Below are 13,334 nucleotides of genomic sequence, written 5' to 3'. Positions count from 1 at the left end.
GCAGCATGGGGAGCCAGCAGGGCCTATAGTCTGTAAACCATAAACAGTTTTGAGGCAGTCAACACTGTGAGGCTGCCCTAGAGCAACAGGTCTTAGAAGGCCTGGGGTAACAAAGGCAGTCTTTCAAGTAGGCAGCCAAGAAACCAGGACGGTAAACTGGCAAGCAAGTTTCAAAATCTACCAAGGGTCTGTCAGAAGAGTCATCAAACTGACATATTTCCAAAACACATTTTGCTTTCAACACATGAGTATTTACTGATGTGAACAAGCTTCATCGGCAAACTGCTGAGAACCTCTAATACTGAACCTAAGGGCTTGTCTACACATGAGCCACATGTGGCCCATATGCTTCTGCTCCACGTGCAAAGTCCCAGACATGAGCAATGTAGCCATCGTAAGGTGGCGCTGAGCACAGGCCACTCAGCAAGTCTGAAACACAAAGCCTAGGAGAGGCTCTGAGCACATGGGCAGGGCTGCTCTAAAGCAACTCCATTGCCTTGTCTGTGGGAGTCAAGTGACACAGAGCAGGAGCGAGGAGGTGGGATGTGCTTCATCGGGGTGCTCCTGGGTGCAGTACCCAAGTGGTGTAGGTCAACCTGAAGCATTTTTTATACTGCCAGTAGAATCAAAAAACGTTATAGATATGTCAAATATTGGTGGTTTTCAAAGTGATTTCAAAGCACGCAAACAAATTGTACCCTGTGAGACAATATAGTTACTGAATATATAACAGCACAACTGGGATGACTAGCAAAATCAAGATAGTCTATAGCACAGTGGAGTATAAAAATACAAAATCCAATAAATAGGGTAAAATGAGTTATGAATATCTAAGAAAATGAGAGCAAATAAATTCATAGCAAATAAAGAAGTAAAAAGTGCAAGAGAAAATTAAATAAAAACTTGCTAAGTAGATAAACATAATAGGGCAAGACATTCCTGTTGAACATAAATGACCCAGCAAAAAGTCATTTTGACCAGTAATGCACATGAATGGAAAATCTGTTACAGATGAGATCGGTTTAGTTAACAGATTGAACGCGTTCCTTGTCTCATTATTCAGCAATGAAACTGGAGGTCATCCTGTCTCGGATTAGCAGACGTGTTATTCAGACAAAAAGGGCCATAGATCTTTCAAAACCATTTATGATTCCTTAAGAGATCCTGTGTGGAGTATGGGAACCAGTAAAAGCTGATGGGAATACTGAGCCAGATTAACTGTACTCTGATCTGGTTAACTCAAATCAATTATTATTATTTGGTTTCATAACATATATTTATAAAGCACTCATTGCTATTGCTGAGATATGGCATTTAAAGCTAAATATATTGCATTGTCCCAAGATCGGGGAGTAAATACTGTAACCATTCATCATTAACAGAGAACATTTCTGGTAGAGCCAGAGGTTGGTCTGATCTTTTCCTTCACTGAAATCACTGGCAAAACTCTTATTGACTCAGTTCAATGGTGCTGGATTAAACCCTACACCAGGGATGATGGAGTCCCTCTTGGACAAGCAGATGGCAAGCATCTGAGAACCACAAGAGCCAGGTCCCATCTGGAGGGACATACTGTAACAGCTGTGTAAACATAGACATTAGTGAGGTCTTTACCCCAGCACTTCTGTATCACAAATACAGGCCTTTACCACTTAAGGTAAAAGAACCTGCCATTAATTGACAAGCAGCAGCAGACTGTATTCATCAAGACCACTAGAAAAGGAAAGTATTTCATGGACCCAGCAACTGTTTTAAATAGGGATTTTTTTGGCATCCAAAACCTGACCTGGGTAGGCACATCCCTGTGAGCAGGTGCATATGTAATTCCTTCTCCTTGCACATTGTTTTTAATATACTTGGTTGGCAGCAGGGTTGCTGGTTTTGTGGAAGGAAACCTTTAAAAACCCTTCTATTCCCGTCATTCCTTCTTATTCTCATCCTTCTGAATCTCTCAAAGGCCTGGACGAAGTCAGGAGGAAAGAGTGGATAATAGGGAATTCACATCTTACCCTCCGGGGGGCAGCCTGAGTCTTGCAAGACACTGTCTATACTATAGACTATATACTATACTATAGACTGTATAGGCTTTTGAAGCTTCTGCTGCAACCCATGTTATGTCCACTCAGTAGTTTGGGAGGGAGGGTGCCTTGAATTGAAGCCCAGGCATGTGCATCAAATGGAACGACAGCAGTTTAACAGATCTCACCCTGAATGACTATGGTTCACCCCAAGCAGGGTATGTGATCCGCTGGTAAGTGTGTTAATTACTTAATGAAACTGTGCTTAAGAAATTAGTTAGTAGTGGTGGGAGGACGAAGCTGGAAGGAGGTAAGAAGGGTAGGAAATGAAACCACAAGAAAGATGAGAATAGAGCAGGGGATAGAACATGGTCAAACTAATGAAGTAGCTGAAATTTACACTCATTACATTGGCAGGCTTAATAGCTGGAATAAATAACCCAGTGGGTTCAGAAAGAGCCGCAGCAAAAGCAAATCAACCATTTCTTATTTGCTACTGGAAGGAGGTCGGCAAAGGATGAGAGCCTCAGAGTTCATCCAACAGGGTCAGGTTGGTAGAAACCAAAAACAGTTTCTCTTGTAGCCACTTTAATGAAGTGGCTGATTAATAGAATCCCAGCTGATTAATAGAATCCCAGCTGATTAATAGAATCCCAGCTGAGGATGTGCTGACTTTCCAGCCTTGCTTAAGGAACTTTGAATCGCTCTAAACAGTTGATTGTTTTTTAATGAGAGGTGGGAGGTTTGTGTGCACTGAGTTGTGCTTGGAGTTTGCTGTAATGACAGCGCATTGGAGCAGACTCAATTAATTGAGTATGCTGGAGAATGGTAGTTACTGCAATCCAGCAGACTCCCAACGTCACGTGTAGCAGCATCTCCACACTGAAAAATACTGGTAGGGGCACTTTAAAGTTTGTTCAATGAGCTTTAGTTAAAGCACCCCCGCTGCTATTTTTCAGTGTGGGGATGTTGATTCACGTGATGCTCTGGGCACTTCAATCACAGCAGCTCTTGGAGCTGCTCTAATTAAAGCCCCCTCTCCCCCTCCACTCCCAGAGCACATCTATAAATGCCCATATGAGTAAAATACAAGAAATGAAGCCACAGTGGCTGGATGCTTACAGGAACCAATTCCAGTAGGACTCCTAAGGAATAAAGTGTCTCAGGCTGGGCTGCTGTGATACTGAGCTAGGAAGTTTCCTTCTGGAGGAAAGGACGTCAGCCATGATCACTTTTTTTCCCCTGCACTTCAGTGGGTGAGTTGAGATGCATCCACAGACCTTTGGAGAAGCATTGTGTGGGTGCTTGTAAGGAGCCAGACATGCTGTGGGACCTAGCGTCCCCTCTTGAGTGCCAGTTTTGGTTTGGTTAAAAAAAACCATGGAGACATCCTCTGTGACGATCATTCTGTATTTCTGTTCCCAGGCCCAGCCAGAATTACAGTGATGCAAGGCTCAAGGATGGGCCTACAGTAAAGAAATGGGCCAGGAACAGAGCAAAAGGACAGTGGTAGTAGACTGGGGATGAAACAAGAGTCAGAGAAACTAGGTTAACGATAGGGAAGTGCTGCAGAAGATTTTGAGACAATCTTTCTCTTTCTTTATTTTTCCTGCTCATTTTTTTAATAAAGAGATCTCAGTGTTGAAGACAGAAAATCCCTGGGGCCAGAAGCTGTCCCTCAGCAGAACAGACATAACCTGGACAACATAGGGTCTCTATGCTGCCCTCCTCATAGACACTTACTATGATCTGAAAATGCATCCTTTACTGAGAAGTTGAATCCGTTGGGCTTGTTCATGCCTTGGCCCCTCTGCTGATACAAGGGGATGGTCCATGATGGTAGAAGGTGAACACTTGAGGGTCTGGCTTAACACTCACCGAGGCAAGAGAATGGGCTTTCAAATACCAAGAGACTTATTTTATTACAGCCTTTCTCTGTGACCCCAGCATGTCATTAAGGGTATATCTAACAGGCCCTGATTCTCGAAGAGTTTTTCTGCCCATATTGAGCTCCACACTGCTGAACCAAGATTGCTACCAGTATCCATCCTAAAGCAGTTTTAATGACTACACAGTGCTAACACATAGGATTTCAGCAGCCTGAGCTAGGTTTAGGGTTATGGTTAGGGTTAGATAATGGGCAAGGACTAAAGAAGTCTATCCAGTTGGGGTGGTAGGGCTCTCAGAACTATGGTCAGGGCGTGGCTTGGTAAGGCAGTCTATGATCACAGTAAGTGGGATGGACACTGGGACCACTCGTCTAGGGTTGTAGGTGGGAGGAGTCCCAGAGATGGGGTCCAGCTTGGGGGTATGATGGTTCCTCTTATTCCAGTGTGGATTGTGGCAGCTAAGGTTCTCCAGATTTGATTTAGGACCGGGGGTTTATAGGCACTCCAACGTACCTCCTGTAGTCAGGCTGCTTGTGGTCCACTGTCTGACGTAAGGATCTGAGCTGCTCCAGCTATCATTAGGGTTAGGGCTAGGGTTAGAAAATGGGAAAGGATTGGAGCAGTCTTTCTGGTTGTGGGTGATAGGACTCCTGGCACTATGTTTAGGACATAGGCTGGTAGGACAGTCCTTGATAATAGCAAGTGGGATGGACCTTGGGCTTTGCCACCTAGGGGCTGGGATGGGAGGGCTCCCAGGTATGGAGTCAGATTTTGGAGGATGGAAGAGTTTCTCTTGTTCCAGTGGGGGTTTCTCTTGTTCCAGGTAGTTTCTGTATCCAGCTTGCTTGGGGTCCCCTGCCTGAAGCCACACTTAGGGCTGCTCCAACAGCATGAGCTATGTTTAAGGATAGGATAAGGGTTAGAGGATGTTCAAGGAATAGAGCTGTCTTTCTGTTAGGTCATGGTAGGACTCCCCCAGCTAAGTATAGGGTGTAGTCCACTAGGGTAGTCCTGACAAGAGGGACATCCATGGCAGCATGGAGAGTGGGCCAAGGTGGAAATGAATGCTGACCTGGAGGATGGAGGGGCCTGCAGAGCTAGTTGTGGGGGAGGGACTGGGTGGAACTCACCCCCATACATTGCCTTGGCAGCGTTGGTATCATAGCCCTGGCGTCATGGGATTCCAGGCAGCTGCAAACGGATACTGAAATGGTGCTGCTGGCTGCCCTGTGTCTGCAGAGAGATAGGTAAGTTGGCTATGGGGGAGTGCTGCCAACGTAGGTTGTAGAGAGGAGGCCTCTTGCCTGAATGGATTGTCAGAGTAAGTCTTGAAAGACATGCTGGGCCCAGTGCCATCCTGCTCCTGGATGAGGTGTCCCAGGGAGACACAGCCTGACTTGGTGGGATTTCCACCAGCTAAAGGACCTGGCAGTGTAATGGGACCTGATCCTGAAGTTTGTGTTCAGGCCAAAAGTGGTCCTAAACTGATCAATACCTTTCTCTTTAGGGTTGTTTGTTCCTGTTTAAAGACCAGAGGGAGGAAACAAAGCCAGGCCTAGCCAAGCTGCCCCACCTCATGAACCTAGAAATGTGGTTTCTCCTCCATTTGAAAGACGTGCAGAATTGAAGCACAAACATGGATCAGTTACACCTGATGAGGATTCATTACCTCGTTGAAATCAAGGTCCAGGGGCACGAGTATTTCATGCATGTTCGTGCAATATTGACTGATGCTGGCTGGAGACCGACATGAGAACCTGCCTCAGTGAGGGTTTTCTTCTGCAATCACTCACCCAAGAGTGAGCAGGTAAGGATCCTGTCCTTAGGAAAAGCTTCCTGAGGCTCCAGCAGGGGCAGAGCTGGGAGCGGAGTGAGGGTCTCTTCTGCTTTCAGGCTTGTGGCCTGTATTCAGAAAAGAAGTCAAGAATCAAGACAGATCCCACAAGACCCTGCCTTCGGAGTGAAGGGCTTGCTAATGTTGCCTACCAGCTCTGTTTGTAGGAGGCATGAGCTGGGCATGCTCTGGAAGCAATCCTGTGCCTAGGACGTGATAAGAAATATTTGTGCTCTAACTTGTGTGTGTTTTATTCTCTTATGATTGACAGTCCATCAGCAAGGTTGCCAGCTCCCATATGGGTGTTGCAACACTGCATGGGTGTCTCAACGCTTTTAAACGCGTCCTAGCCAGTGACCTCCAGGTCGATGTTATGACCTACTTACTGTGTATGGAGCATACACAGTAAAGGATTGAGCTGAGCCCCTGAGTGAGGTAAAAATGATACATTTTATGGATAGATAGAGTGCTGAGTGCACAGAGAGATGTGCGCACCTGCATTTGATTGGTGCCTGTTACAATTGATACTTCCTGTCCATCAGCAAGGTTGCCAAGTGTGCTTATAATAAGCAGAATTGGGCTTGTTTTTTTAAAAAGTTGCTTTAATTTATTGAGTCATGAGTTATGATTTTCTGGGTTTATTTTATTTGGATGTTGCTTATTTTGGGCTTTTTTTGTAATAGGTGACTTAAAAAAGTTGTAGTTTAAAAATGGTTGTAGGAGTGGTTTTGGTGACTGGCATAGCGACGTATATGCATGTCATTAGAATTTTAGATTCATCCTATCACCCTTCGTCCTATTAAGAAAACACACCCAAATTCAAGAACTTTTCTGCTTGTCCACTTGCTTCATACATTGCTTCACAATGTTCCGTGCTAGATGCCATTTTGAGGCTAAGCCAATTGAAGATCAACATGCTGCCAACAAAAGGGGCAAAATATGGAAAGAAATACAACAGAGTGAGAAAAAGAAAAGGATTTGAGAGACTGAATAAAGCCTGCAATCGATGACGACAGCAAAGCTGCTTGCAAATTCTGTAAAACCGGGATTTGCGCACATCATGTAGACCTTGTACAACACACGCGGACTGACAAACATTTAAAAAATGCAACGCCATTTCCTTCTATGCACCTGACAGATGTCAGATTTATGGTATCAAAACCTTCAACTGTGATGCATATAGCGGAGCTGAACCTGGCCTGCTACATTAGCTGCCGTTGAGCGGTTAATTCCATGGATGACCTCAGGGAACTTATCGGATCATCAAGAAAGATGTAAGTCTGCATAGGACAAAATGTATGGCATTAATAACCAATGTTTTTGCTCCCTGTATGTTCTCTGCCCTAATCAAAGACATTGGTGAATCTCAGTATTCACTTGTTAGAGATGAAAGCACAGACATTTTTGTGGTAAGGCAGCTTTGCATTGTACTGCGTTACTTCAGCTTCTCCTTAAAAAAAAAATTCTGCATTTTTGGGCTTAGTGGGCATTTTTTCACATGTATGTGTTGCAGTGCTGGGTGCTTTGAAAAGTTGTATAAGCAGCAAAATGCTCCTCAGCGCTGAGAAAATAGCGGCACGCTTTTGAACTAAAACATGTCGAAGGTGCTTTAATTCAAAAGTGCACTACTGCCATTTTCTGCATGCTGACTTGCATCTTGCCGCTTATACAACTACATGTGGTGCAGTGCAGTTCACCTCAGCTCATGTACGGAGCAGGCTCAATTAATCGAGTCTGCTCTGAAGTGGCAGATCTCCGGCATGTTGCTGGAAAAAAAGTATGTGTATAAATACCCAGCCAGCTTGGAAAGTGAAACAGCAGAAACAATTGCCACAGCACTGATTCAGTTTTTTGACAGTGTGGGTATGAATTTCAGCAGGTGTATTGGGGCTGGGACGATGGCTGTGGCATCACAGTGAGGAGGAAAAATTCTGTTTATACACATGTCCTGCAAAGGAAAGAAAATCGCAGTCTTATCAAATGTGTATGTCACTCAATACAGCTCTGTGTCAGTAAAGCTGCAGAAACACTGTCACACAATCTAGAGCTTTTAGTCTCACATTCCTACAACCGATTCTCTCACAGCTCCCTGAGACATCATGAATATGCAAAGATATACCAACTGATTAATCACGGTGACACACCACTGAAGCTCATTCAGCTATTGGCCACTAGATGGCTGTCCGTTTATGATTGTTGTGTGCACATACTGGATCAGTGGGATGAGCTAAAGTTGCAAGAATAAACAACAATGCTATGATGCAGAAGTTCTATATCAAATGTATTGCAACCCTGTCAATAAACTGTATTTACAGTTTCTAACCCCAGTTCTGTAGGAATTTAATAGAATCAATTCTATTAAACAGTTCAACTCGACTCTGGTAATGCCTTCAAAATGCTGGACTGCCTCCAGTCTTTCTTTCATACTCTTTGGAAGTGCAATATAGGATAGGCCCGTGGGGCCCAATGGCTCTGCACCCTGTGATATTGTGCCATGGGGACGCAGACTCACCCAGTTCTTGCACCCAGCAGTGATTGCACGATTCTTACCTGCCATGTCTTGGTGTTGAACTTGTCTTAGTTGGGAAATGGTCTGCTCCTGTTGTGTGTAGAATCATAGAATCATAGAAACATAGAACCAGAAGGGACCTGTAAGATCATCAAGTCTGGTCCCCTGCCATGGGCAGGAAGTAACTGGGCTCAGTTGGCCGTGACAAGGTGTCTGTCCAGCCTCATCTTGAACACCTCCAAGGAGGGTGACTGCACCACCTCTCTGGGACTGTGTTCCAGATTCTGGTGACCCTTAGAGAAGAAGTGTTTCCTTATATCCAACCTGAATTTACCCTCGATTAGTTTATGCCCATTGGTTCTTTTCCTCCCTTGAGGTGCCCTCCTGAACAGTTGCTCTCCTAGTTCTTGATACTCCCCCCTGATGTACTTGCAGGCAGCTATCAAGTCACTTCTCAGCCTTCTCTTCCTCAGGCTGAACAGGCCCAGTTCCTGGAGTCTCTCTTCATGGGACCTACCCTCCATCCCCTTAACCAAATGGGTGGCCCTTCTTTGTACCCTCTCAAGCTTATCCACATCCTTCTTCAAGTGCGGTGCCCAGAACTGGACACAGTACTCCAGCTGATGCCTCACCAATGCTGAATAGAGAGGGAGGAGTACCTCCCTGGATCTAATGGCCACACATCAGCTGATGCATGCCAGAGTTTTGTTTGCCGTTTTGGCAGCCTCATTGCACTGTTGGCTCATATTCATCTTCCAGTCGATCGTGACTCCCAGGTCTTGTTCAGATGCCGTGCCAGGCAGTGGACCACCGCCCATTGTATATTTGTGGTGGGAGTTCTTCCTACCTAGGTGAAGGACCTTGCGCTTCTCCCTGTTAAACTTCATCTGATTTCATTTTGCCCATAAATCCATTCTGTCATGGTCATCCTGCATTTTGCCCAGAGCTTGGTATCATCTGTGAACTTAATCATTGTGCTTTCCACCCCCTCATCCAAGTTAATAATGAATATATTGAATAGCACAGGTCCAAGCACCAATCCCTGGAGAATACCACTGGAGACAGCCCTCCAGGATGAGGCCATCCCATTGATCACCACGCTCTAAGCTAGTTGTCCACCCACCTCACTGTAGACTGGTCCAGCCCAGTACTCTCCAGTTTGTTAGAGAGAATCCCACAGGAGACAGAGTCAAAGGCTTTACTGAAGTCTAAGTAGATTACATCAACCTCATGTCCCTCATCCAAATAGTTAGTTAACTGCTCGTAGAAGGACACAAGTTTTGTCAGGCATAATCTACCCTTAACAAAGCCGTACTGGTTGCTTTTTAGCATCCCATCCATTACCAGCTTGTAGTTGATGGCCTTCTTAACCAACTTTTCAAAGATTTTACCCAAGAATGAGGTCAGACTGACTGGTATGTAGTTTGTGGGGTCATCCCTCTTCCCTTTCTTAAAGATGGGCACCACATTGGCCCTCTTCCAGTCGTCCAAGACCACTCCTGAGTTCCACGACTATTCAAACATCTTGGCCAGTGTCACTGCTATAAGTTCAGTCAGTTTTTTCAGGACTCTTGGGTGCAGGTCGTCAGGCACAGCAGACTTGAAAATGTCCAAGCATTGTAGAAGATCCCTCACTTGTTCTGGGCTGATTTCATGTAGGCTGTTACCTTCCCCCTGTTCCCTGGGCCTCTGGTCAGGAACACAGATGCAAAGTATGTATTTAGGAGTTCTGCCTTTTCGCAGGCGTCAACTGTGGGCTGCCCCTGGTTATTCAGTAGGGGTTCCACAGTGAGCCCAATTTTTTCTTGCTCCCTATGTATCTGTAGAAGGACTTTTTGTTGTCTTTTATACCAGTTGCCAGTTTGATCTCCATGCCTGCCTTAGTTTTCCTTGTCTTGTATCTGCAGGTCCTGGTGATACAGGTGTATTCCTCCCTGGTTGCTAAGCCGTTCCTCCATTACCTATATGCTTCTTTTTTCTTTTTCAGTAGGTCACTAATATCCCTAGTGAGCCAAGGGTGGCCTCCTGGCCCCTTTCCCACTTTTTGCCCATGTTGGGATGGACTTTTTGAGCCATGAGAATTGCCTCCTTAAGGAAGCACCATTGTTCCTGCACTCCTAAATCATCCAATTGCCAGTTACAGAGGGCTTCTCCAATAAGCCTCTCAAGTTTGCCAAAATCTACCTTCTTGAAATTCAGGACTTCTGTTCTGATGACTAAACTCCCAGTCTTACGGTGGATGGTGAACCATATCAAGTCATGGTTACTGTTGCCCAGAGTACCACCAATCCTCAGGTCACCTATGATATCCTCCCCTTTGATCAGCACTAAATACAGAGTGGTCTTGCCCCTGGTAGGCCATTCCACAACCTGTATCAGAAACAGGTTGTCTGTTGTTGCCAGGAAGTTGGCTGACCTGCTGGAGGTGGCTGAATGGTCTTCCCAAAAGATGTCTGGGGAGTTGAAGTCACCCATGATGATCATATCTCTAGTGCTGGCTGCCTCTTTCAGTTCAGCTAAGAATGCTCGATCGCTCGCCTCCTCTTGGGAAGGAGGCCTGTAGTAGACTCCCACCATCAGGTCTCCCTCTCCTGGTCCTCCTTGTAGCCTGACCCAGAGGGTCTCAAGAGACCCTTCCCCGTTGTCATAGGTGACCTGCAGGGAGGGGTACTGCTTTTTCACGCAGAGGGCCACACCTTCTCCCTTCTTCCCAATCCAATCCTTTCTATAAAGCCTGTAATCCTCAATATTTAGTGCCCAGTCATGTGTATCATCCCACCAGGTCGCTGTCAATCCAGTCAAGTTGAATTCCTCATTCATGAGTCAGATAATTAGTGGAGCTAAGTGGTTTACAGTGTTGGACTTAGCTAATGCATTCTATGCAATCCCTGTTAATCATGAACATTGGTACAAATTTGCATTCCCTTTTCAAAATCGGCAATACACAGGTCAGTAGTGCTGTCTATTTGCCATAGATGTGTGACAAAGATGTTGGATGAACTAACTGAGGATGACTGTAATCATGTTTTTTTATATGTTGATGCCATCCTAATCACTAGTTCTACCAGGGAGGAATGTATTGAAAGAACTGCCAGGGTTCTGCACATTATTGAGTCAACAGGTTTTAAGATCAATCCTTAGATGGTACAATTTTCACAGACTACTGTAAAATATCTAGGACTTAAGCTTTAGTCCTGAGGGACGGTGTCCTGACAAACAGTGAGTACAGCTCATTACAAAGCTCCTATACCTGTCAGATGCGTCTACCTTAAGATCTTTTCTAGATCTCGTGGGCTTTCTAAGGGACTTTATCGAGGACTTTGCAGACAGTGCTGCACCTCTATACAGACTGCTGTGCAAAGGAGTCCCTTGGAGCTGGGGTAGAGAAGAAAGATTTGCCATCTGTAAGTTAAAGAAAAGTGTAATGAATGCACCTGCACTTATCTATGCAAATGTACATTGACCTTTTATTTTGGAGCTCACTACAACTAGCACAAGCATCGGAGCTATATTAAGTCAGAATTTAGGCACTGCACAGAACCCTGCGGCTTTTGCATCCCACCCTTTAATTCCAATGGAGAGAGAATTCTCTGCTTGCGAGCAGGAGATTCTGACCCTAGTCTGGGCACTTAATACGTGGAATTTCATTATTGGTATGGCTAAACTCACTTTAAAAACTATGTGCATGCCCATGAAGTATATTATGCCAGGCAAGATAAAAGTCAGGAGTGTCATTGCCATGGATAGCACAGTGGCCTCTTACACTACTTAATAGAAATGTAGACACTAAATTAGTTAAAGAGGAACCTGTGATGCCTTATGGCTTAATAATAGAAGACAATAACAATCATGAATGTCCCTTACTTAGCACAGTACCTGAAGAACCAGAGATTTTTGTAAGCAGAGCACTTTATAACTAGGATATATACTTGCACTTTGACATGATTTGGTTTACTGCTGCTATTTTATCAATAGTCAACAATTCACAGGCTATGCAGCTATTCAGGTCCAGAATTGTGAGGACATAAGGGGAATTCAGGGAAGATGCAATTATAACTCTGTGTGAGCTGCCAAAACCATTGCAATCATTGTAGCTCTAGATAGAAAACTTGACCGATAATCAATCACGTGTGATTTTCTCTTTATTAGACTGGATGCTTTATCGGACTGGCTGCCTGTATGGAACTGGCAGTGGCAACACATAAGGGATGCACAGGGGTGCAATTGCAGGTGCACCCCCTGACAATAGCGTTCTCAGGCAGGCGGGGGGCAGGTGAAAGCACTGGTGCCCCCCTGAGAGCGCTGGCCAGGGAGTGCGCCAGGAGAAGCGGTCCCAAAAGTGCCAGAAGCATGGCCTGAAGTGTCAGCAGCACACTGCTGCAGTTGTGGGTTGGCAGAATCAGCCATGGAGAACATTCCCTCCCCTCATCCTGCAGGATCGGCTATGGGGGGGAACTTCCCCAGTCGCTGAATGTCTCCTGGGGGGGGGAAGTGCCCCCCTGACTCAGGAGGCACCAGTCTCCCATGGGAACTTGTGCGGGTTTTGCAGTTCCAGTGGTAAGGCAATCAAGCACTAGGATCTCCTAAGGTATGTTTGGCACCTGGCACAATGTAGACACACCTGTACACCTGGGAAAAGTAAAGGCACACAGGAAAGGAACCATGGATGCAGTCCTGAACAATCAAGCTGATACCACTACAAAGGAAGAAACACGCATGAGTTCAGTGTGACAATTGCCACACACTGTTGAGTTTGCTCCAGTGTCTAAGATATCTGCCAAGATACCTGTTTCTGTCAATTTGATTGCACTACAGAAACAGAATTTATCTTTGTCAGAATTAGTTGAAATTGGTAAATATAGGAATTGGCAGATTTGGCAAGAACCATCTGGACTCATACGTGTGTAACATATTGTAATAGAAGGGATATTCACCTGTAGAGGGCATCCCATGGTAAGCCAAAACCAGGCTGAGACTGAGAGATTTCTTTGTCCCCCTGAGGACACCAGAACAAAAGAACTGAAGAAATTCTGGCTTCAGGCCCTGGAAACAGGGTCCTTCTCAGAGCCCCCAGACTTCTGCAG

The 13,334-nt window shown here is 45.3% G+C and overlaps 1 long non-coding RNA gene across 1 annotated transcript; it reads right to left on the bottom strand.

Moving 5' to 3' along the window:
* Window positions 1–2,432: 2,432 nt before the first annotated feature.
* On the bottom strand, window positions 2,433–9,144 carry LOC109300386. Its single transcript, XR_002098185.1, has 3 exons — window positions 9,133–9,144; window positions 8,910–8,913; window positions 2,433–2,511 (listed from the first exon to the last, which is right to left on the bottom strand). It is a non-coding gene; the product is annotated as an uncharacterized LOC109300386 (long non-coding RNA).
* Window positions 9,145–13,334: the final 4,190 nt, after the last annotated feature.

Source organism: Gavialis gangeticus, unplaced genomic scaffold (genome assembly GCF_001723915.1).
Source record: "Gavialis gangeticus isolate Ggan-Ray unplaced genomic scaffold, GavGan_comp1, whole genome shotgun sequence".
Lineage (NCBI taxonomy): Eukaryota > Metazoa > Chordata > Crocodylia > Gavialidae > Gavialis > Gavialis gangeticus.
This window is presented reverse-complemented; position numbering and strand designations above follow the sequence as displayed.